Below are 23,734 nucleotides of genomic sequence, written 5' to 3'. Positions count from 1 at the left end.
TCATGTGCCTGTTAGCCATCTGTATGTCTTTTTTGGAAAAATGTCTATTCATGTCTTCTGCCCATTTTTTGATTGGGTTGTCTGTTTTTTTGATATTGAGTTGTATGCACTCTTTGTATGTTTTGGATATTAATCCCTTGTTAGTTATATCATTTGCAAATATTTTCTTCCATTCCGTAGGTTGTCTTTTTGTTTTGCGGTGGTTTCCTTTGCTGTGAAAAAGTTTTAAAGTTTAATTAGGTCTCATTTGTTTATTTTTGCTTTTATTTCTTTTGCCTTAGGAGACAGATAAAAAAAAAATCTGTTGCTACGATTTAGGTCAAAGAATATTCTGCCTATGTTCTCTTCTAGGAGTTTTATGGTTTCAGGTCTTACATTTAGGTCCTTATTCCATTTGAACTAAAAATAACTTTTGAGTGAAAGTTATTTATTTCTTCCTTTGGGTTTTAAATTTTGCAGTAGATTAAAGTGTAACATAAAATTAAGCCCTTTCCTTTAAACTGTGTAACATAACAAATGTCACAAGAGCTACCATTTTTTATCCTAGTTTTACTTTGCTAAAGTTTCCATCATGGAGGAATTGTCATGCTTCTCTTGTTTTTGATGACCTACTCTGAGTCTCTGTTGATATCTGGCTGTTATTTTTGCAGACTCAAGAGAAGAAGGAGACAGAGAAGAGAACTTCTTACTGATTTTAGTGAGAAACCATACGAAGTAAATTTATTTGATAGTGTGTTTATATAACAATACCCAACTGGTTACCTGGAGTTTGAGTTGACTGTTTTCATTTAGGATATTTTTCACATAAGGAAAACGTGAATTTTTTTTGGCAAGAAAAATGTTAGACAAGAATGGGACTGATTTCTAGCCTTTTATTCTAGAACCTTTAGGGATGAGCCAGAATGGAGCAGAAATTTTACTACAGCTAACTTCGTGAAATACTTATATTAATAGCAGGGGGGCCATCTTTATGTGCTTATACTTATGCAGTGCTTAAAAGCTACTGCATAGGCAGAAATTGATATGGCCATACTCAAATTTTTATTGGGTCTTCAGGCAAAATGGTGGTGCCATATTAATAACACATATATATGGAATCTAAAAAAAAAAAGATCATGAAAACCTAGGGGCAAGACGGGAATAAAGATGCAGATCTACTAGAGAATGGACTTGAGGATACGGGGAGGGAGAAGGGTAAGCTGGGACAAAGTGAGAGAGTGACATGGACATATATACACTACCAAACATAAAATAGATAGCTAGTGGGAAGCAGCTGCATAGCACAGGGAGATCGGTGGTTTGTGACCACCTAGAGGGGTGGTATAGGGAGGGTGGGAGGGAGGGAGATGCAAGAGGTAAGAGATGTGGGGATATATGTATATGTATAACTGATTCACTTTGTTATAAAGCAGAAACTAACACACCATTGTAAAGCAATTATACTCCAATAAAGATGTTAAAAAAAATAAAAATTTTGCATGAAAATATCTTAAATAGAAAAAACATGCATTAATATTTGAATATAACTAAATTTCATCACAGAGGGAAACCAATATACAATATAAGCAATACAAAATAAATTATAAATTTGGGAATTGTAATTCATTAAAAAGTTTGTTAAATAAAAAAAGTGCTGTAAAGATGAGGATGCAAATGGAAGGGAAGTGATCCTTATACAGGGTAGAAAATACATCAGGGTTTCTTCAGTGCTGAACTGGTAGACTATGTGTGGGCTGTGAAGGTCTGTTTTCCTACGAAGGGACACTCTCCAGGGAGATAGGAACAGTTCATCAGGATTTACAGTAGTCTATAATCTAATATTGAAGGTTTTTGCTGTAATATGCACTCTAATTTTACCAATTAGCTTTCCATGAAGCCTAAGTCCAGTAAAAAGGGAAGCCTTGGTTGCATTTTTGAGTCCCCGGTCCCTGGACAGTATATGATAGCCATTTTTGGTGAACTGATGAAGTAGAGTTCTTTTTTTTTTTTTTTTTTTTTAATATTGACATTCAGTCCAGTAATCCTCCACTGTAACAGCTCCTTTACTTTGCAGTGAAAATTGATTTGTATATTCTTTGCCTCTGAGTCGTTGTGGAATTTTTTTTTTTTTTAATTCAGACAGAAAGTCACAAAAATTATACTCATCCTCATCAGTTCACTCAGTCCCATGTAATTAATTGTTTTTTTTCATCTTGATCTTTTGTTAGCACTTTTATGAGTTCATCAGTTTTTCATCAGAGTTCTGAAAATGCTTATTCATTCAGTTCAGCAGTACAGTCAGTTACCAGAAACCTGTACTTGTCAGAGTCTTTTCCATGAATTTCTTGAAGATGAAACCCTTTTATAGAAACATATTTGCAAAATCATCAGAGTACACCCAGAACTGTCTGTAAATGACAAAAGACTTAAAAATGACCACGGTAAAAGATTTGATGAAAGTTCATAATAATGCAGTTGACAAGAAAATTAGTTATTTCTGAGATATACATTTTAAAGTAATAACTAGGATTATTACTTATAACATTATACCAGAACATATAAGATTTTTAGAAATTTCATGTAATGTCTGAAACATTTATATTAACATATTTCCATACATATTTCCATACAAATACAAATATAAGATTTTTAGAAATTTCATGTAATGTCTGAAACATTTATATTAACATATTTCCATACATATTTCCATACAAATACAAATATAAGATTTTTAGAAATTTCATGTAATGTCTGAAACATTTATATTAACATATTTCCATACAAATAACCCAATGAAAGTTTAGTATTAGTTGTTTTGTTTGTTTTTTTATACTGCAGGTTCTTATTAGGCATCAATTTTATACATATCAGTGTATACATGTCAATCCCAATCGCCCACTTCAGCACACCACCATCCCCACCTCACCGCAGTTTTCCCCCCTTGGTGTCCATATGTCCATTCTCTACATCTGAGTCTCAACTTCTGCCCTGCAAACTGGCTCATCTGTACCATTTTTCTAGGTTCCACATACATGCATTAATATATGATATTTGTTTTTCTCTTTCTGACTTACTTCACTCTGTATGATAGTCTCTAGATCCATCCACGTCTCAACAAATGACTCAATTTCGTTCCTTTTTATGGCTGAGTAATATTCCATTGTATATATGTACCACAACTTCTTTATCCATTCGTCTGTTGATGGGCATTTAGGTTGCTTCCATGACCTGGCTATTGTAAATAGTGCTGCAATGAACATTCGGGTGCATGTGTCTTTTTGAATTACGGTTTTCTCTGGGTATATGCCCAGTAGTGGGATTGCTGGGTCATATGGTAATTCTATTTTTAGTTTTTTAAGGAACCTCCATATTGTTCTCCAGAGTGGCTGTATCAATTTACATTCCCACCAACAGTGCAAGAGGGTTCCCTTTTCTCCACACCCTCTCCAGCATTTGTTGTTTGTAGATTTTCTGATGATCCCCATTCTAACAGGAGTGAGGTGATACCTCATTGTAGTTTTGATTTGCATTGCTCTAATAATTAGTAATGTTGAGCAGCTTTTCATGTGCTTCGTGGCCGTCTGTATGTCTTCTTTGGAGAAATGTCTATTTAGGTCTTCTGCCCATTTTTGGATTGGGGTGTTTGTTTCTTTGATATTGAGCTGAATGAGCTGTTTATATATTTTGGAGATTAATCCTTTGTCCACTGATTCATTTGCAAATATTTTCTCCCATTCTGAGGGTTGTCTTTTCGTCTTGTTTATGGTTTCCTTTGCTGTGCAAAAGCTTTGAAGTTTCATTAGGTCCCACTTGTTTATTTTTGTTTTTATTTCCATTACTCTAGGAGGTGGATCATAAAAGATCTTGCTGTGATTTATGTCAAAGAGTGTTCTTCCTATGTTTTCCTCTAAGAGTTTTATAGTGTCCAGTCTTATATTTAGGTCTCTAATCCATTTTGAGTTTATTTTTGTGTCTGGTGTTAGGGAGTATTCTAATTTCATTCTTTTACATGTAGCTGTCCAGTTTTCCCAGCACCACTTATTGAAGAGACTGTCTTTTCTCCATTGTATATCTTTGCCTCCTTTGTCATAGATTAGTTGACCATAGGTGCGTGGGTTAATCTCTGGGCTTTCTATCTTGTTCCATTGATCTATGTTTCTGTTTTTGTGCCAGTACCATATTGTCTTGATTACTGTAGCTTTGTAGTATAGTCTGAAGTCAGGGAGTCTGATTCCTCCAGCTCCATTTTTTTGCCTCAAGACTGCTTTGGCTATTCGGGGTCTTTTGTGTCTCCATACAAATTTTAAGATAATTTGTTCTAGCTCCGTAAAAAATGCCATTGGTAATTTGATAGGGATTGCATTGAATCTGTAGATTGCTTTGGGTAGTATACTCATTTTCACAATGTTGATTCTTCCAATCCAAGAACATGGTATATCTCTCCATCTGTTGGTATCATCTTTAATTTCTTTCATCAGTGTCTTATAGTTTTCTGCATACAGGTCTTTTGTCTCCTTAGGTAGGTTTATTCCTAGGTATTTTATTCTTTTTGTTGCAATGGTAAATGGGAGTGTTTCCATAATTTCTCTTTCAGATTTTTCATCATTAGTGTATAGGAATGCAAGAGATTTCTGTGCATTAATTTTGTATCCTGCAACTTTACCATATTCATTAATTAGCTCTAGCAGTTTTCTGGTGGCAGTTTTAGGATTCTCTATGTATAGTATCATGTCATCCGCAAACAGTGACAGTTTTACTTCCTCTTTTCCAATTTGTATTCCTTTTATTTCTTTTTCTTCTCTGATTGCCGTGGCTAGGACTTCCAGAACTATGTTGAATAATAGTGGTGAGAGTGGACATCCTTGTCTCGTTCCTGATCTTAGAGGAAATGCTTTCAGTTTTTCACCATTGAGAATGATGTTTGCTGTGGGTTTGTCATATATGGCCTTTATTATGTTGAGGTAGGTTCCCTCTATGCCCACTTTCTGGAGAGTTTTTATCATAAATGGGTGTTGAATTTTGTCAAAAGCTTTTTCTGCATCTATTGAGATGATCATATGGTTTTTATTCTTCAGTTTGTTAATATGGTGTATCACATTGATTGATTTGCGTATATTGAAGAATCCTTGCATCCCTGGGATAAATCCCACTTGATCGTGGTGTATGATCCTTTTAATGTGTTGTTGGATTCTGTTTGCTAGTATTTTGTTGAGGATTTTTGCATCTATATTCATCAGTGATATTGGTCTGTAATTTTCTTTTTTTGTAGTGTCTTTGTCTGGTTTTGGTATCAGGGTGATGGTGACCTCATAGAATGAGTTTGGGAGTGTTCCTTCCTCTGCAATTTTTTGGAAGAGTTTGAGAAGGATGGGTGTTAGCTCTTCTCTAAATGTTTGATAGAATTCACCTGTGAAGCCATCTGGTCCTGGACTTTTGTTTGTTGGAAGATTTTTAATCACAGTTTCAATTTCATTACTTGTGATTGGTCTGTTCATATTTTCTGTTTCTTCCTGATTCAGTCTTGGAAGGTTATACCTTTCTAAGAATTTGTCCATTTCTTCCAGGTTGTCCATTTTATTGGCATAAAGTTGCTTATAGTAGTCTCTTAGGATGTTTTGTATTTCTGCAGTGTCTGTTGTAACTTCTCCTTTTTCATTTCTGATTTTATTGATTTGAGTCCTCTCCCTCTTTTTCTTGATGAGTCTGGCTAATGGCTTATCAATTTTGTTTATCTTCTCAAAGAACCAACTTTTAGTTTTATTGATCTTTGCTCTTGTTTTCTTTGTTTCTATCTCATTTATTTCTGCTCTGATCTTTATGATTTCTTTCCTTCTGCTAACTTTGGGTTTTGTTTGTTCTTCTTTCTCTAGTTTCTTTAGGTGTAAGGTTAGATTGTTTACTTGAGATTTTTCTTGTTTCTTGAGGTAGGCTTGTATAGCTATAAACTTCCCTCTTAGAACCGCTTTTGCTGCATCCCATAGGTTTTGGGTCGTCGTGTTTTCATTGTCATTTGTCTCTAGGTATTTTTTTATTTCCTCTTTGATTTCTTCAGTGATCTTTTGGTTATTTAGTAACGTATTGTTTAGCCTCCATGTGTTTGTCTTTTTTACGTTTTTTTCCCTGTAATTCATTTCTAATCTCATAGCGTTGTGGTCAGAAAAGATGCTTGGTATGATTTCAATTTTCTTAAATTTACTGAGGCTTGATTTGTGACCCAAGATGTGATCTATCCTGGAGAATGTTCCGTGCGCACTTGAGAAGAATGTGTAATCTGCTGTTTTTGGATGGAATGTCCTATATATATCAATTAAATCTATCTGGTCTATTGTGTCATTTAAAGCTTCTGTTTCCTTATTTATTTTCATTTTGGATGATCTGTCCATTGGTGTAAGTGAAGTGTTAAAGTCCCCCACTATTATTGTGTTACTGTCGATTTCCTCTTTTATAGCTGTTAGCAGTTGCCTTATGTATTGAGGTGCTCCTATGTTGGGTGCATATATATTTATAATTGTTATATCTTCTTCTTGGATTGATCCCTGGATCATTATGTAGTGTCCTTCCTTGTCTCTTGTAACATTCTTTATTTTAAAGTCTATTTTATCTGATATGAGTATAGCTACTCCAGCTTTCTTTTGATTTCCATTTGCATGGAATATCTTTTTCCATCCCCTAACTTTCAGTCTGTATGTGTCCCTAGGTCTAAAGTGGGTCTCTTGTAGACAGCATATATATGGGTCCTGTTTTTGTATCCATTCAGCCAGTCTATGTCTTTTGGTTGGGGCGTTTAATCCATTCACGTTTAAGGTAATTATCGATATGTATGCTCCTATGACCATTTTCTTAATTGTTTTGGGTTTGTTTTTGTAGGTCCTTTTCTTCTCTTGTGTTTCCCACTTAGAGAAGTTCCTTTAGCATTTGTTGTAGAGCTGGTTTGGTGGTGCTGAATTCTCTTAGCTTTTGCTTGTCTGTAAAGCTTTTGATTTCTCCATCAAATCTAAATGAGATCCTTGCCGGGTAGAGTAATCTTGGTTGTAGGTTCTTCCCTTTCATCACTTTAAGTATATCATGCCACTCCCTTCTGGCTTGCAGAGTTTCTGCTGAGAAATCAGCTGTTAACCTTATGGGAGTTCCCTTGTATGTTATTTGTCGTTTTTCCCTTGCTGCTTTCAATAATTTTTCTTTGTCTTTAATTTTTGCCACTTTGATTACTATGTGTCTCGGCGTGTTTCTCCTTGGGTTTATTCTGTATGGGACTCTCTGCGCTTCCTGGACTTGGGTGGCTATCTCCTTTCCCATGTTAGGGAAGTTTTCGACTATAATCTCTTCAAATATTTTCTCTGATCCTTTCTCTCTCTCTTCTCCTTCTGGGACCCCTATAATGCGAATGTTGTTGCGTTTAATGTTGTCCCTGAGGTCTCTTAGGCTGTCTTCATTTCTTTTCATTCTTTTTTCTTTAGTCTGTTCCGCAGCAGTGAATTCCACCATTCTGTCTTCCAGGTCACTTATCCGTTCTTCTGCCTCAGTTATTCTGCTATTGATTCCTTCTAGTGTAGTTTTCATTTCAGTTATTGTATTGGTCATCTCTGTTTGTTTGTTCTTTAATTCTTCTAGGTCTTTGTTAATCATTTCTTGCATCTTCTCAATCTTTGCCTCCATTCTTATTCCGAGGTCCTGGATCATCTTCACTATCATTATTCTGAATTCTTTCTCTGGAAGGTTGCCTATCTCCACTTCATTTAGTTGTTTTTCTGGGGTTTTTTCTTGTTCCTTCATCTGGTATATAGCCCTCTGCCTTTTCATCTTCTCTATCTTTCTGTAACTGTGGTTTTTGGTCCGCAGGCTGCAGGATTGTAGTTTTTCTTGCTTCTGCTCTCTGCCCTCTGGTGGTTGAGGCTATCTAAGAGGCTTGATGGTAGGCTCTGGTGGTGGGTAGAGCTGACTGTTGCTGTGGCGGTCAGAGCTCAGTAAAACCTTAATCCACTTGACTGTTGATGGGTGGGGCTGGGTTCCCTCCCTGTTGCTGTGGCGGTCAGAGCTCAGTAAAACCTTAATCCACTTGACTGTTGATGGGTGGGGCTGGGTTCCCTCCCTGTTGGTTGTTTTGCCTGAGGCAACCCAACACTGGAGCCTACCCGTGCTCTTTGGTGGGGTTAATGGCAGACTCTGGGAGGGCTCACGGCAAGGAGAACTTCCCAGAACCTCGGCTGCCAGTGTCCTTATCCCCCCGGTGAAACAGAGCCACCACTCGCCTCTGCAGGAGACCCCCCAACACCAGCAGGTAGGTCTGGTTCAGTCTCCCCCAGGGTCACTGCTCCTTCCCCTGGGTCCCGATGCACACATTACTTTGTGTGTGCCCTCCAAGAGTGGGGTCTCTGTTTCCCCCAGTCCTGTCAAAGTCCTGCAATCAATTCCCACTAGGCTTCAAAGTCTGATTCTCTAGGAATTCCTTCTCCCGTAGCCGGACCCCCAGGTTGGGAAGCCTGACGTGGGGCTCAGAACCTTCACTCCAGTGGGTGGACTTCCGTGGTATAAATGTTCGCCAGTCTGTGAGTCACCCACCCAGCAGTTATGGGATTTGATTTTACTCTGATTGCGCCCCTCCTACCGTCTCACTGTGGCTTCTCCTCTGTCCTTGGATGTGGGGTATCCTCCTTGGTGAAGTCCAGGTTCTTCCTGTCAATGATTGTCCAGCAGCCAGTTTTGATTCTGGTGCTCTCGCAAGAGGGAGTGAGAGCACATCCTTCTACTCCGCCATCTTGGTTAATCCCCCGAAGTAGAGTTCTTGAACGTGAAAAGTGAGGGCTGGATCCTGGTGACACGACCTAGACACAGCCACGTTTTCTATCCTGAAAAAAGCCAAGTTGGTTTGCCATATTTGTTGCCAACACACTGTACACTGAAGTTAGAATTTTGAAACCCTCCAATGATTTTAATTAACCAACTTCATTTCTTTAAACTTCTGTTTTTTGTCTCCCCAAACAAACAAAATGCTTTTATTTATTTTCATTAATTTATTTTTGACTTTTATTATAAAAATTTTCAACCACATATGAAAGTAGAGAGAATTGTATGATGAAATGAATATAAATGGCCCATCACAAGTTTCAGTAATTATCTAATATTTTGACAGTTTTTTTCACCTATTTCCCCATACTCCATACCTCATGCCTTATGACTTTATGTTTGGTTGCAGTATTTTAAAGCAAATCCCAGACATTACATCATTTCATGTGTAAATATTTTAGTGTCACTAATGGATAAGAATACCACCCTCAACATAACAGTAGCACTGTTACATCTAGCCAAACTACCATCATCTAATATCCATGTTTAAATTTTACCAGTTTCCTCAAAAAGTTCCTATTATAATTGGTATGTTTTAGTCAAGATCCAAAAGGGCTCACACCTTGCATTTAGCTGATAGTTCTTTTATGTCTCTATAGTTTTACACACCCCTCTCTAAATGTCATTTATGTGCTGAAACTGAGTTTGACTATTGTTCAGCTGTTTTGAAAGAATACTTCGTAGTTGGTGCTATGTGCTTTCTCTTGCATCGTATCAGGAGGCCCCACTTTAGATTATAAGATTGATTAGTAGTTTCAGGTGTTGTCAGCCTGCTATAGCCATTATAAAATTTCTCATCAACCATTCACTTAATAATGGTTGATGAACACAGCCTAGATCCACTATCATGAATTATAAAATGTGCCATTTAAAAATTCTATCATTTCTTTCATGTTTTACTATTTAGAATTTTTTAATAATAAAGAATTGCCCCTTGGGACTTCCCTGGTGGTCCAGTGGTTAAGACTCTGCACTTCTGCTGCAGGGGGCAAGCGTTCGATCTCTGGTTGGGGAACTAAGATCCCAGTGCAGCCAAAATAAATAAATAAATAAATAAATAAATAAGAATTGCCCCTTATTAATTGTTTGTTTACCCTAAAAACAGGGTTTGTTGATGAAAGGTAGACTATATGCTTAATTATTTTCCTTTACTAATTTTCAGAATAATAAGTTGGTACCCTTGCAATTTCCAAAGATGACCAGTGAGGTTTCTTTCTTTCTGGGTATAATTATGAAGTCATGAATTTTATATATTGATATGTTCCAATCTACTGTAGTTCTTATTCTTTTAGGTGCTCAAATTTTCTCATCCTTGACCAGTGCTATTCCCTTCAAATTGTTTCTTTTGTTCTTTTGGTATGACTTCAGTGTTCTGTGATAACTTCCTTGTTTCCTGGTACAACAGAATGTTACAGGATCATTTTGTATATTTTCTGCCCCAGACCTGGAATCAGCCATCTTTCCAAGGAGCCCTGATTCCTTTTAGACAAAAATTGTATTTAGAGACCACAAGCTGGACACTAGGAATGCTCATTACTTCTGGGTTGTCATTGGTTCTAGGCCTCTTGGTAGACAGGAATATGTATTCTTTATATTAAAAGAAAAATTTCAGGATGACTGGGTTTTCACTTATATTCTTTGATTTTATGTTGTTATTTCTTTTTGTTTTATGATGAAAATTTTGATTCCTGATGACATAGATAAAATTAATTATTTTATTTTTGATTTCTTTATTTGATTTATATTTAATATAATTTCTTATTTCATTTTGGCTATTATTTTGTTCTTAGGATATATCCCTAATAGGGAGATACAGTCAAAATATAGTGATTTTGTTTTCAAGTTACTTGAAGTAATTATTCTCTCAGTGGCTATGTTACCAGCTTGATTAAGAATTAGCTTCAATTCCAGCAATTCCACTTCTGGGTCTATATTGAAAAGAACTGAAAACAGACTTGAACAGATATTTGTATACTCATATTCATAGAGTATTATTCACAATAGCCAAAAGGTGGAAACAACTCAAGTGTCTATTTCTTTTAAGATTTATTTATTTATTACTTATTTATTTAATTTATTTTTGGCTGCGTTGAATCTTAGTGGCAGCACACGGGATCCTCGTTGAGGCATGCGGAATCTTTCGTTGCAGCACGTGGGCTTCTCTCTAGTTGTGGCATGCGGGTTTTCTCTTCTCTAGTTGTGACACACAGACTCCAGGGTGTGTGGGCTCTGTAGTTGTGGCACATGGGTTGCAGAGCTCGTGGGCTCTGTAGTTTTGCAGCACATGGGCTCTAGGTGAGGCGCACGAGCTCAGTAGTTGTGGCATGCAGGCTTAGTTGCCCCACAGCATGCGGGATCTTATTTCCCCGACCAGGGATCGAACCCACCTGCCCTGCATTGTAAGGTGGATTCTTTACCACTGGATCACCAGAGAAGTCCCTCAGGTGTCTATTAACAGATGAATAGAGATAGACAAAATGTAGTATATACGTACAATGGAATAATATTCAATCTTAAAAAGGAATGGAATTCTGACATATGCTACAACATGGATGAACCTTGAGGACAATATGTTAAGTGGAATAAGTTAGCTACAAAAGGACAAATACTATATGATTCCACTTATATGAGGTATCTAGAGTAGTCAAATTCAGAGAGACAGAGAGTACAATAGTGGTTACCAGTGGCTGGGGGAGAGGGATTGGGGAGGTATTGTTTAATTGGTACAGAGTTTCAGTTTAGATTATGAAAAAGTTCTGGAGGTGAATAGTGGTGATGGCTGCAAAAGAATATGGAGGTACTAATGCCACTGAACTGTACACTTAAAAATGGTAAATTTTATGTTATGCATATTTTACCACAATAAAAAAGTTAGCTTCATTCTTTTTCAGTTTGTTTCAAGTTTTTGGGATTTTGTTTTTCTCTTTTTGATTATGTTTTATTATATAAAACACATATTTCAAAGTAGAAGTTATCAAGCAAGTTTCTTTCATAGAGATAGCTCTAGCTTTAATGCTCATCTCCTTCACTCTGTTCCCTTGGTCCCTATAGATATAACCATTATATTAATTACATTAGGTTTTGGTTTATTCTACCAGTTTCTTTTTGAAGATATAAGGAAATAGCTATCTATATAGGTATTTACACCTTTTTACTGTAAATTAGCCACATTCTGCAAACACTGTTTTATACTTTGTGTTTTTCACTTAACCTTGTATCTTTGAGATCCTATCCATAGCAATTTATATAGATCTTTCTCAATCCTTTTTATTGCTTCATAGTACTCCATTGTATGGAGGCAGAGGAGACGTGGGGGAAAGGAAGGGAAATTTTGTACTGGGTGCTACCTATAAGTCAGCTGTTGTTCTGTATACATTCACATGCTTATTTTATGTAATCCTCATCATATCCTTTTTTTAAAAAAAATAAGTTTATTTATTTATTTTTGGCTGCATTGGGTCTTTGTTGCTGTGCACGGGCTTTCTCTAGGTGTGGCGAGCGGGGGCCACCCCTCGCCGTGGTGCGCGGGCTACTCATTGCAGTGGCTTCTCCTGTTGCAGTGTACGGGCTCCAGTCGTGCGGACTTCAGTAGTTGTGGCACGCAAGCTCAGTAATTGTGGCTCGCAGGCTCCAGAGTGCAGGCTCAGCAGCTGTGGCATACGGGCTCAGCTGCTCCGTGCCATGTGGGATCTTCCTGGACCAGGGCTCGAACCCGTGTCCCCTGCAGTGGCAGGACCCTCAACCACTGCACCACCAGGGAAGCCCATATCCTTTTGATGTAGTATTATTCCTATTTCACAGATGTGGAAATAAATTTGGAGAGATTAGGAAACATGCTGAAGGTCTCACAGAGAATGGAATGAGGACTTAAACCTGGGTCTGAATTAATTTCAAAACCTATACTCTTCTCTCTACAGCTAGAGAGCCAGGCAAATTTTGGTGTAGAAGATAATGGAAAGCAACTCGAATTCATGCAACTCAGTTGGCATCCAAGGAGACCTGCATAGGGAAAGAATACAGCAACCAGAGAATCATAGCAATAGGAAGCTACACTCCAGAATCTTGGAGGGGCCTGTCATCAGGGAAGTTTTTCTGCAGGTAGCAGGGACTACTGCTCTGGGCTTAGGCTCTGGGGCAGTATTTTTGGTCCTGGGAAGGAGACTGGCAAGAAAAAGAGGACAAGGGGCTGGGGCTCAGTCTGGTTTCTTTTGTAGAACCAAGACCATCTCAGAATGCAGTGAACTGCCAAGAAGTAAGAAAGAAAAGCTGGATTTTACCCACTGGACCGCACTGGAGCTGCTCACATCACTTCTACCTTAGTCAGTGCAGGCCTGGGAGACTGGTGGATAGAGGAGAGACAAATAGGCCAATACCTGGCACCACTCTTGGGAAAGTTCCTGCGGCTCTGACCAGTACCCAGCACCAGTTTGATCCAGTTCTTCAAATCTGGAGTCTGAATCCACCCTTCTAAGTTTGGAGTAGAACTATGCTGCTCTCTAGGGAAAGAAAGGGCTAATGTGGTTTTATTAGGGTTCTCCAGAGAAACAGAACCAACAGAATGTGGTCATGTATATAGATATGTACATACACAATAGAATGTATAGATAGATAGGTAGGAGATAGATATTTGTTATAAGGAATTGGCTCACACGATCATGGAGGCTGTAAAGTCCAGAATCTGCAAGGCCTGCTGGCAGGCTGGAGACCCAGGGAAACCAATATTCTAATTTGAATCTGAAGGCAGTCTAGTGTGGAACAAGGAAGAGCTGATGTTGCAGATAAAGTCCAGAGTGCTGGAAAATTCTCTCTTGCTTGGCAATGGCTAATTTTTTTGCTCTATTCAGGCTTTCTACTGATTGGATGAGGCCCACCTACCTTATGGTGGGAAAGCTGCTTTACTCAAAGTCCACCAATTCAAATGTTAATCTCACCCCCAACAGAAACATCCAGAATAATGTTTTACTAAATATCTAGACACCTTGTGGTCCAGCCAAGTTGACACATAAAATTAACTATCACAGTGAGCTTGGTAGTTAAGTGGATTCCATCAGGCAGAATAAAATTTAAAAAGGGTTTAAGATCAATGAGAGGATGCTGACCCCCAAATCGTAATCCCAGAATGTTAGGGCTGAAAGGACACTGGAGATGATTCATCTTAGCTGTTTATTTTACAAATGAGGAAACCAAGGCCCAGAGTGATTGAATGAATTGCTCAAGATCTCACATACATTAAATAAATAAATAAAAGAAATATCGATTGAGCCTTTTCCCTATGCCAGGTGCTTTGCTAGGCACTAGCCATTCAGTGGTGACCAAGACAGACACTGTCCCTGCCTTTATGAAGCTTTCCTGAGGAAGGGTTGCTTAAGCTGAGACAGGAGGATATGTAGGAGTTAATCAGGGGATATGGAGCAACGATGAGATGAGGGAATCATTTTTCATGCATAGGGATCCAAGTGTGGGCAGGTGCTGAGGTGGGAAGAAGGTGAGTGAATTTGAAGACCTGAGAGAAGTTCAGTATAAATTGAAAGAGGCCGATAAAGACTCAAAGATGCTGTTTACACTGTGCCTTCCCCTAAAGAGGGCAATTTTATTTTCCCACAGCGATTTCTTTTTCAAAGTGGTTAGCAGTAGTTAAGCAATCAGTCTATGACCCAAAAAGAGCAAGTATCATTATTGCTATTTAGTGACTAGAGGAATTAGGCATTGAGCACTTCAGTGCCTTGCCCAAGGCCACTGAAAAATTAAGATTAAAGAACTAGAATTGAAAGTCACAGGGGAAGGCTTGGCTTCTCTGAGACAATCGTGGGAAAGGAAATTATTTATCCTGGAAATTTAAATAGTCATCTTGGAATCTTCGGTGAAATCAGCGTGCAAAAATAGTCCTTCTCCCTGTCCCCCAGCACAACAATAATTTAGCAGTAATTATGATAATGATTGCTAAATGATTTGTGTGCTGATCAGGCTAGGAGTGCCCAGGGCTGAGTTCCCAAGTAGCCCTCCTCGGCTCCCGCCCTGTGATTTGCCTAGGGCCGTACCATGACTGCACTTACATAGATCTCCAGCCAGGAGCTCTGACCGCTCTGGACAAACCAGCCCCACAATGTGGGTGTGAACACAGTGGAAATGACCTCCTGGAGCTGCCTAATTGGGAAGTCTCTAAAAATGGTACACTTGGTGCTTTATTGTTGTTTAAACAATTGTCCCTTTCCCTGCCTCTCTCTTTGATTTACATTGACCTGTGGTTGTTCTGAATGTATTGAAAACATTTAACTTTTACCATTCTGTGACAATTAATTTTTCATTGTCTTATGACTGTCCCTTAATAAACTTTAATAGAGTCTATTGAAGAAAGAGAAACCAATGCTTGCTGGGAAGTTGTTCTGTTTTCATTATGTCTGACAAGTCAGAGAAATGAAGAAACAAGGGAAAATATTTATGTCTTCTGAAGATATAAGGCATGTAATGGGCTTGGACTTTCTTCCTCCTGGGAAAAGGGATAATTCTTCAAAACCACAAGATGTTCAGATGACATTCAAATGTGCCTGTTGCAGCAAACGTTGTTCATCTGTGATTACTGTGAGTCACTTTTCAATTTTCACCAGTTCACTTTCAAATGGGCTGGGGACCTCGGCCTCTCTGGTTGATACAAGTGGAAAGGGGGTGTGCCTTGGAGGAGGAGAGACCTTGATTTGAGGCCTGATGGGAGAGTCTTCTGGCCTTATGATTGGTCACATGTTACTTAACCTCTGACCTCAGTTTCTTTATAATTAAATGGGGATAATATTTTCCTCACTGGGGTTTTTTTGTGTTTAAATGTAATGTGAAAGCCCCTGGCCCTACCCTAGCTCTCCTTGCCAATTCTTCTAACACTGTCCCTGGATGTTTGCCCCTCAAGTCTCAAGCCCGAGAGTAGCTAAAATTTATAAAAATGTGGTGATTTGTTCACTCATTATAATTATATTTAAACACCACAATTTATATTTTTAGGGCTTAGGAAAGTATGCCAGAATTATTAAAGCAAGGCATCTATATCATCATTTCAGTGTTCAATACTAGTGTTTTGAAATGATTTCATCTTTCATATTAAAGGCAATTTGGAGAGCAGCAAATGTGCCATAATTAAAGAAAATTGAAATGGAACATAACTTGTGTAATATCCCTTTTTAGGCGAAGAGTCAAGTACAAGTGAGTGCTCATTTATTTTTATCCAAACCACATTCAGAACTTGATTCTTATCTCTATGTTAACTCTGATTATCTGTATTTGATATTCACATCCATAAACCCTGCTCTTGCACTCTCTTTTTCCAAACAAAACTAATTCGGAATCTTCAGGGCTGTCCTTGTTGAAGCCAAACAAAAATGATTTCCAATGTGAAGTTAACAATTCATATATGAGAAGAATTGAAATGCAATGTTAATGATAAGAGAATGATTCCTTATATGTTTCAGAGCTTTGTTTTTCAACATGCACTCATATATTATTTAATTGCTCCGTATAATGACTCTGTGAGGTTCTTCCACAGTTCAAAATACATCTAAAGGGTGAAAGATGTCAAGCTTGTGTTCTGAGGCTTGTGTAATCTTGATGCTAAAACCAGGCAAGATAGCACAAGAAAAGAAAATTATAGCCTCTTTCACCTGTGAACACACATGCAAAGATCCTAAATAACAATTTTATTTCATTTTTTTACTTTCTTACTGAAGGATAACTTACAGTGAAGGGCACAATCTTAAGTGCACAGCTTGATGAATTTTTATACATGTACCTCCATGTAACCCCAGATTTTGCTGTATTTGCTTCATCTACCCCCTTGCTCTATCAGTTTTGAATAAAGGAAACAAAACCACAGAGAGTGGAATTTCCTTTTATTTTAATTCCCATATCTATTCCCATTCTCTCCCCACCGCCCCCGACCAGAAGCAGACAATATCATGAATTTAGTGTGGGTCCTTTCAGTCTATCTCAAAAATAGCTTTAAATACACTTATGCTTGTTTAAGAAGAATCTATAGCAATAATGTCTAGTAGAAATATAATGCAAGCCACATGTATAATTTAAACTTTTCTAACAGCTACACTTAAATAAAAAGTCCTCATTCACAACAGTACAATAGTATGTTACGTGATAATAGATGAAGTGAAATGCAGTATCAACAAAACATTAATGCTAAATGGAAAAACATATTTTACATTGCTTTGGTTTTAAATTTAAAATTAATTAAAATAAACAAAATAAAAATTTGAGTTTCTTAGTCACACTTTCTACATTTCAAATGCTCAATAGCCACATGCCCCTATTGGACAGCACAACTCTTAAGTATTGCTTTGTATGCTTTTTAAGTTTACATAAATGGAGCACTGTTTTTATCTTTCTGCAATTTGCTTTTTGCACTTAACTTTATGTTCTGAGATGTATTCACACAGATATTGTGTAGAACTTGTCTATTCTTCTTAGCAGTTGTATAGTATTCCATCACAGATGGACTCAATCAAATACTACATTTTACTATACTCTACAATCACCAAACACAATATTTATTTATCCAATCCCTATTTTATAGACATTTAGATTGTTTCTGGTTTTTGCTATTACAAGCAATGCTGCAGTAAACTCCTTGTACATATCTACTTGGGTGTGATACATAGAAGTAAAATTCCTGGGCCACAAAATATATACATTTTCAATTTTAGAAGCCATTTCATGCTAGCCTGGAAATTCCAATTCCTTCGCATTCTTAGTAACATATTGTCATACTTAAAAGCAACTGGGATGATCATCTTAGTTTTAATCTTTTTGTCTGGATAACTTAACAAACTAGCTTAGAAGGACACAGGTCTCAGATTTTTGTAAAGAACACATATAATCAACATATTACCCAAATTTGAGAAATATACTATTTTAAATGATTCCAGGAGAAACAAGGAAATGTCAGTTAACCACAGGAATCCTTATGTTTAAAAGCCAAGGGTAGGCATATTAAAGGTGCCTCTTTCATTTATATGATTATTTGGTAGCATGTAATCAGAAAAACATTAGATAAACAAGAAAGGCTATTTTAAAAATCTTCTAGTTATAGAACCAACAACTAATTTAGGGTGAATAACTAAATGTAGAAAGAAGAAAAAAAAAACATGTGTCTCGGAAAAAAATTATAACCCCACTGAATCACATCTATTAGCATTTTGGTATTTAGCGTCTAGTCTTTTTTGTTTTGCAATACAATATGTATTGATCATCAAAATAATAAAGCCAATATCTTTGGCCCAAGCTTCCTTAGCTTTATGCTTGCTAGGGTATTTACAGTGTTCTCTTAACTCACCAGTTATTCAGGACAGCAAGGAAAACCACAGGCTTATTCTCTCACATTGCTTCCTTTCCTACGGCTCTGGAGCTTTGCCTTGATTCTTCCTATGGCAGTTGTCACAGTCCGTCCTGGCTTCTAATTATTTAGACGTGTGTCTCTTGTCCTCATTTAGACTTGAAGGCAGAGGCTGCCCTTTATTTTTGCCCTCATCCCCCCATAGCTCCAACTACACACTGTGCCTTCTACTTAACACATTCTCTTTTTTTAAAAAAACACATATGTTCTTTAAACATTTGTCATGCATAAATGAGTATCAGAGATGAGGAAAGGAATAATTTCCATCATACTTAATATCTCAGTTCTGCCTTTGTTGTGTACTATAGCTTTTATGGGAAATTTTGGCATCTCTCCTATACACCATAAAAGTCCTTCAGGGCAGGTACTATATGTCTTCTTTGTATGCATTTATCAAATATTTATTGAGCAATTATTTATGTGTAAGGGTTTGTGACGGGGTTGGGGTGGGGTGAGAAGAAAAATACAAAGAGCATCTATAGAAATAAGACATGGTTTTGGCCCTAGAAGTTTATAAATTAGTGGGGTTAGGGAAAAGTAAGCCTACTTTTCATACTGTCTAAGGGAATGGGAGGGACAAATCTTTAGGGAGTATCTACTATGACACTTTGCTAAGATAAGTACTATTACGATCATTTTGTTGCTGAGGAAACTGAGGTTTCAAGAAATTTATCAAGGGCCAGGACTTGGGTCTTTCTGACTCCAAACCCAACCTTTCTCATTTGGAAACAGGGATTCCAGAAACATATGTAGAGTGGGTAAACATTGGGAGCGCATGAGTGCTGGATTACTCACCATTTAAATTGTAGTAAATTGAGGAAAGAAGAGGGATTAAACCTGAGACATTTCTCTTTTCCAGTCTGACTCTCAAACTAAGATTTGGCTCTTCTTGGCTACTGGATGTTTCCTTCAGGCAACCACAGTGGCCTGCCTGACGCGAGTCTTATTTCTCTTTCTTAACTTTTCCTTTGGGGAAAGCTTCCCGGAAGTGACATTTGAACTGGGTTGAATGGTGGTTATCCATGTAGACAAGGGCCAGGAAGGTGTTCTGGGCAAAGGAACAGGATGGGCCAAGGTATTGGCGAAAGGTATTGCTAGATCTTGGGTTCAAAAGAGTGCTGGTGAGGGCAGGAAATGAGGCTCCCAAGGTTGTTAGAGTTACAGTATGAAGCGTTTTTAACAAAACCAACCAAGCCACTTGGTCCCAGGACTCAGCGCCCTGCACAAGAACACCGCAGGTGGCGGATAAACACCTGCCGGCCCGGCTGTGGACCCTAGCCCAGAGGAAGTATAGTCTTTTGTACCTGATCCACCAGGAGTGGGTTCTTTCTCCAGTCTGTGTTCTAAGAAGAGTTCTCCTTTTATGAGTCTTCCTCCAGGAGGAGAGGACACTTTTTCTTACTTTGCACAGAGGCTCGGTTTGACAGATTGCTACCCTACCTATTAGTGTTTAGAAATTCCTGTTCTCTTAGAAAAGGAAGATTTCCCCGCTGATTTCAGTCTAAGAGTCCCTGGATAGAAAACAAGTATAGAACCCAAGTAGATAACACATGTGGAGAGCAAATTATTTTTTCCCCTTAGAAAGGAAGTATTTCCCACTTTACTCAGCTGACCATCCCTTTTCTTTTTTCCCCTGCTCCTCAATCAAGCTATTTGCTCAAAAGAACTAGAAAAAATAGGAAAAGTAAGCATGAGCTGCCTACTATTTAGTTTCTTTATCTGTGTAATGGGGATAATTCTATTACCTACTTCATGAAGCTCATGAGACTTAAATGCAGTAATTCATATCAAAGAGAGTTGGAGTAATATCTAGCAAATCAGATGTGCTCAAGAAGCATTAGCTGCCCTTCTTCTCCCCTGCCCCTCCTCCTCTTCTTTTTCCTCCTTCTTCTACATGATCAAATGTTTATTTGGATCAATATGCTCTCTTTCTCTCTTGCTTGCTGATTACTTTCTGCTCAAATCGCCATGAAATGAATTGGATAGTCCTTATCACATTTACATAATGTTAAATATCTTTTAAGGTATGAGAATTTTGAGAATTAATAGCGCTCTCTTTTCTGTACGGATTTAATGCAGTCTGAAGTCCCATTGACTATTCTATCCATTTAAGTGATTTTTGTCAAAATATCAAGGGTTGGTCTTTATTTTTAAACTCTGTTTTCATAATGAATGCAAAAACCTGTAGGTACATAAAAATGGCAAAATATCTTTAACTTTAAATTATTTAAATGAGTTAAGAGGGTCTAATAGTAAAAAGTGTTTTTATAATTTTGAGTGAATAAGCCAGCTTCTACATTAATATAAAATAAATGTAATTCCTATGAAAGTATTTCAGTTCATTTTATTATACCCAGTTTCTGAAAAAAAGAAATCCATGTCCAAATATACCAATTCTATTTTTTGTTTATAGAGCAGAGCTGAAAAATGGATAATCCAAAGTAACATATATTTTGAAAAATTTTGCAGATTACCTTAGACTGTATTACACAATTGTTTTTCCTGGACTTATTTCTTTATGTTCTTTAAAAAAGAGTAATATAAAAATTATTTTGCATTTTCTGAGTAGACTAATTGACAGGTGGGGAGATCACAAGTTCACCAATGTAAATCTCCAAACCTAGCTCTGCTAGTTGGTAGTTGAAAATTGAATGTAGGTATCTTTATGTAACCAATAAGGACAGGTGGAACAAAGTCTACATCTATCAAATATCCATTTTCTACAGAGGGTTTTAAGATTTGCCCACTTCCACAGTGGGCTTTGGGAGGGTGGTGAGTATAAAATAAATCTTGTACTACTTGCTTATTCTATCCCTTTCACAAATTTTCTCCTATTACAATTTTGAGGAAGAAATATGATTTTGTTTTCTTTGATTAATTTTATTCCTGCAAAACTATTCAACATCTAAAGGCTTACTAAGAGTAATGGTCGCAAGAAATGGAATATTTGACCCCTTAAATAATAAATTCTGGCAGTGGTTACTCAGGTATATCATCAAGAAGGTTGTTAAATACTCTTAATTTTGTTCTGGGAGGAAAGATGGATTACTTCTGCCTAGGACTTTTGCAAACAAATACTGATTTTTACATATTTTAGTTTAGAAATATATACTTTTCTTCAGTATTTTTCTGAAGAACTTTGATTTAACAGAAATGCTACATTTATTATATTTTACTCCTTGAAAATAAGGGAATAGAGCAGATGATATTCCTAAGTTGTCTGGAAAGAATTTGATTTTGCAGAATTTCTAACAATTCTGACAGATGAGGACTGCAGGAATCCAACTTGTGGTGATTTTAGGTATAAATCAATCACCTTTAAGTGATTGATAACTCCTGAAATCAGTTTAACTAAAGGATGCCTGGTACTGATAGACTGGCCAAAATCAGTAACTAAATTTCACTTATAAGAAGAATAAATATTACATCATTCCTCTTTGATTACCTCTCCCCCCACCCCGATATTTTTAAGTCAAATATAAAAAAAGAGAGAGAGAGAGAGAGAGAGAGACAAGGAACATAAATAAGGCAGAAGAAACCATCTATTGTCTTCGATAGCTCGTGGTTTAGATGGATTAACAGATTAAACAAACATAAACCACTCTGTTATTGAATAACATAACTTTCCTGGAAGTTTTGTAGTATTGTGGTTAAGGTATAGGTGATGGACTCAGAGAGTCCAGGATGAAAATCTTGTTCTGACATGTTCCAGCTAGGTGGATTTGGACAACTGTTTAATCTCTTTAAACATCAGCTTTCTTGTCTATTAAATGGGGATAATAGTACACGTTTACAGTTTTTTTTTTTTTTTAAATGAGAATTACACAAGCTAAACCTCAGGCAAAGTGCTTAGCATACAATGATTGCTCAAAGACTTAGCTATTTTGGTTAGATTGACACTTGTGGATGACAGAGTCCTTAACTGTTAAAGGGGCTGAGGGCAGAGCAGTGGTCCCAGTTAGGTGGCTTCAATCAGAGACAACATCTTATAGGAAAGGAAATTTGACCCCATTTTTGAAATGCCAATGTGTGGATGAAGAAGGAGAAGGAATATTTCAGGTATTGAAACTGACATGCAAGTAAAGACAAACATGTTTTTGAAGCTAAATAAGTCATGCTGATTGGAGTTTGAAAATACATTTGTTTGCCCTGATGTGGATTTGTATAGCAAAGTAAGAAATGACGAGGTTGGTTAGGTCAATGATGAAATGAATGTTAGCTCACATGTGAAAAAATCTATTTGGAGATAGGGGACTTTTGGATTCTTAAACCAAAGAATGAGATAATAAAACTGATCTTTGTGAAGGTGATTCCAGGAGTAGTTTCTGTGTTGGATGAGGAGATAATGGAGTCTGTGGAGGGTGTTTATGATCCAGGTACTACACCCATGGAACTGGAATGCAAGAGAGCAATTTCAGGAGGCAGTTTGGATATGGCACAGCTTGGTAACACACTCAAGGTGGGAACTAAACTAGTGCAGTTGATAATACCTTCTGTTATTACTTTATCTGCTTCCTTGGATGTAAATAGAACCTCCCATTCCATCCCAATGGAGGAGATGAGCTTTGTCTAGGAACTTAATCAGGGCTTTTACAACAGTAATAGAGTTCTGGATTTTGGTTACTCCAAGGGAATCCAGGTGCTGAGGAACTGCAGGGAGATAAATGACTCTGCACAAGGAAGTGGCAGGAATGTGTGTATGTATAGGTGTGTGTGTAACTTTTAATTTTTTTCCTCCTGATTGACCTGACATAGGAGGGAAGATGTGAGAAGGCTAGAGGAGACATAAAGGATACCAAGAACATTTATGAATGGAGATTTCTAATATTAAATGTAAGTTTTTGTGTGATGTATTTTTTTTCAGTATTCTCAGACATTCCAGCACAGATGCCATGCTGCCATGAGTGAGTGTCTTATTGTGTGTGTGTGGGTGTGTTTGTGTTTAAGTTATGGAAAGGGACTACGATCTACACTTGGGTTGATGTGGTATGGAAAACAACTTTGGCCTGGGAAGACAAAATGATCCTTAAGATGAACTAAATGAGCAGAGGAGGGAGCTGAATGTCAAAGGTGTTCATGACAATAGGATTCTGGGAACTTGCAGAAATCCCAAGGAGGACATGGACTTCCTACAAGTCACTGGGTGTGGGTTTGAGTTACCCTTATTATGATCTTAAGGAATAGGGTGACCGGCTGAATACTTATAGGATAAAGTTGACTTTACACACTTATTTTAGTAGGGATAAGAGGTGACTAAATATATCTGCTTCTTTTAGTATTATATGCCCTCTAGGCCTAAGCTGCCTCAATGGCTTCTTGATGTTGCTGCCCAGGTAGGAGCCTCAGAGGAGTTAATCTGCCTGCCAGGCTGGTTTGACTTCTCAGCCTTTCACCGATCCGGAGATGTCACACTGTGGATGTCTGTGCCTTTCTGACTTACCTCCAGGACTGAGGTAAGACTGAAAGCCTCACCTCCCCCGCCAATTGTCAATAAAGATGACAGCTAGAGATGATTTTTCTATGGCA

The 23,734-nt window shown here is 37.5% G+C and overlaps 1 long non-coding RNA gene across 1 annotated transcript in view; it reads left to right on the top strand.

The window, feature by feature from the left end:
* Positions 1 to 1,356: 1,356 nt before the first annotated feature.
* Positions 1,357 to 23,734, top strand: part of LOC309659755 — a 353,034-nt gene continuing 330,656 nt past the window's right edge. The window contains exon 1 of the long non-coding RNA XR_014262945.1: positions 1,357 to 1,455. This is a non-coding gene — a long non-coding RNA (uncharacterized lncRNA). The remainder of the gene's footprint in view (positions 1,456 to 23,734) is intronic.

This window comes from Balaenoptera physalus (genome assembly GCF_965194825.1).
Source record: "Balaenoptera physalus genome assembly, chromosome: 4".
Taxonomy (NCBI): Eukaryota; Metazoa; Chordata; class Mammalia; order Artiodactyla; family Balaenopteridae; genus Balaenoptera; species Balaenoptera physalus.
Note: the sequence above shows the minus strand (reverse complement) of the source record. Positions and strands in the feature narration are given on the sequence as shown.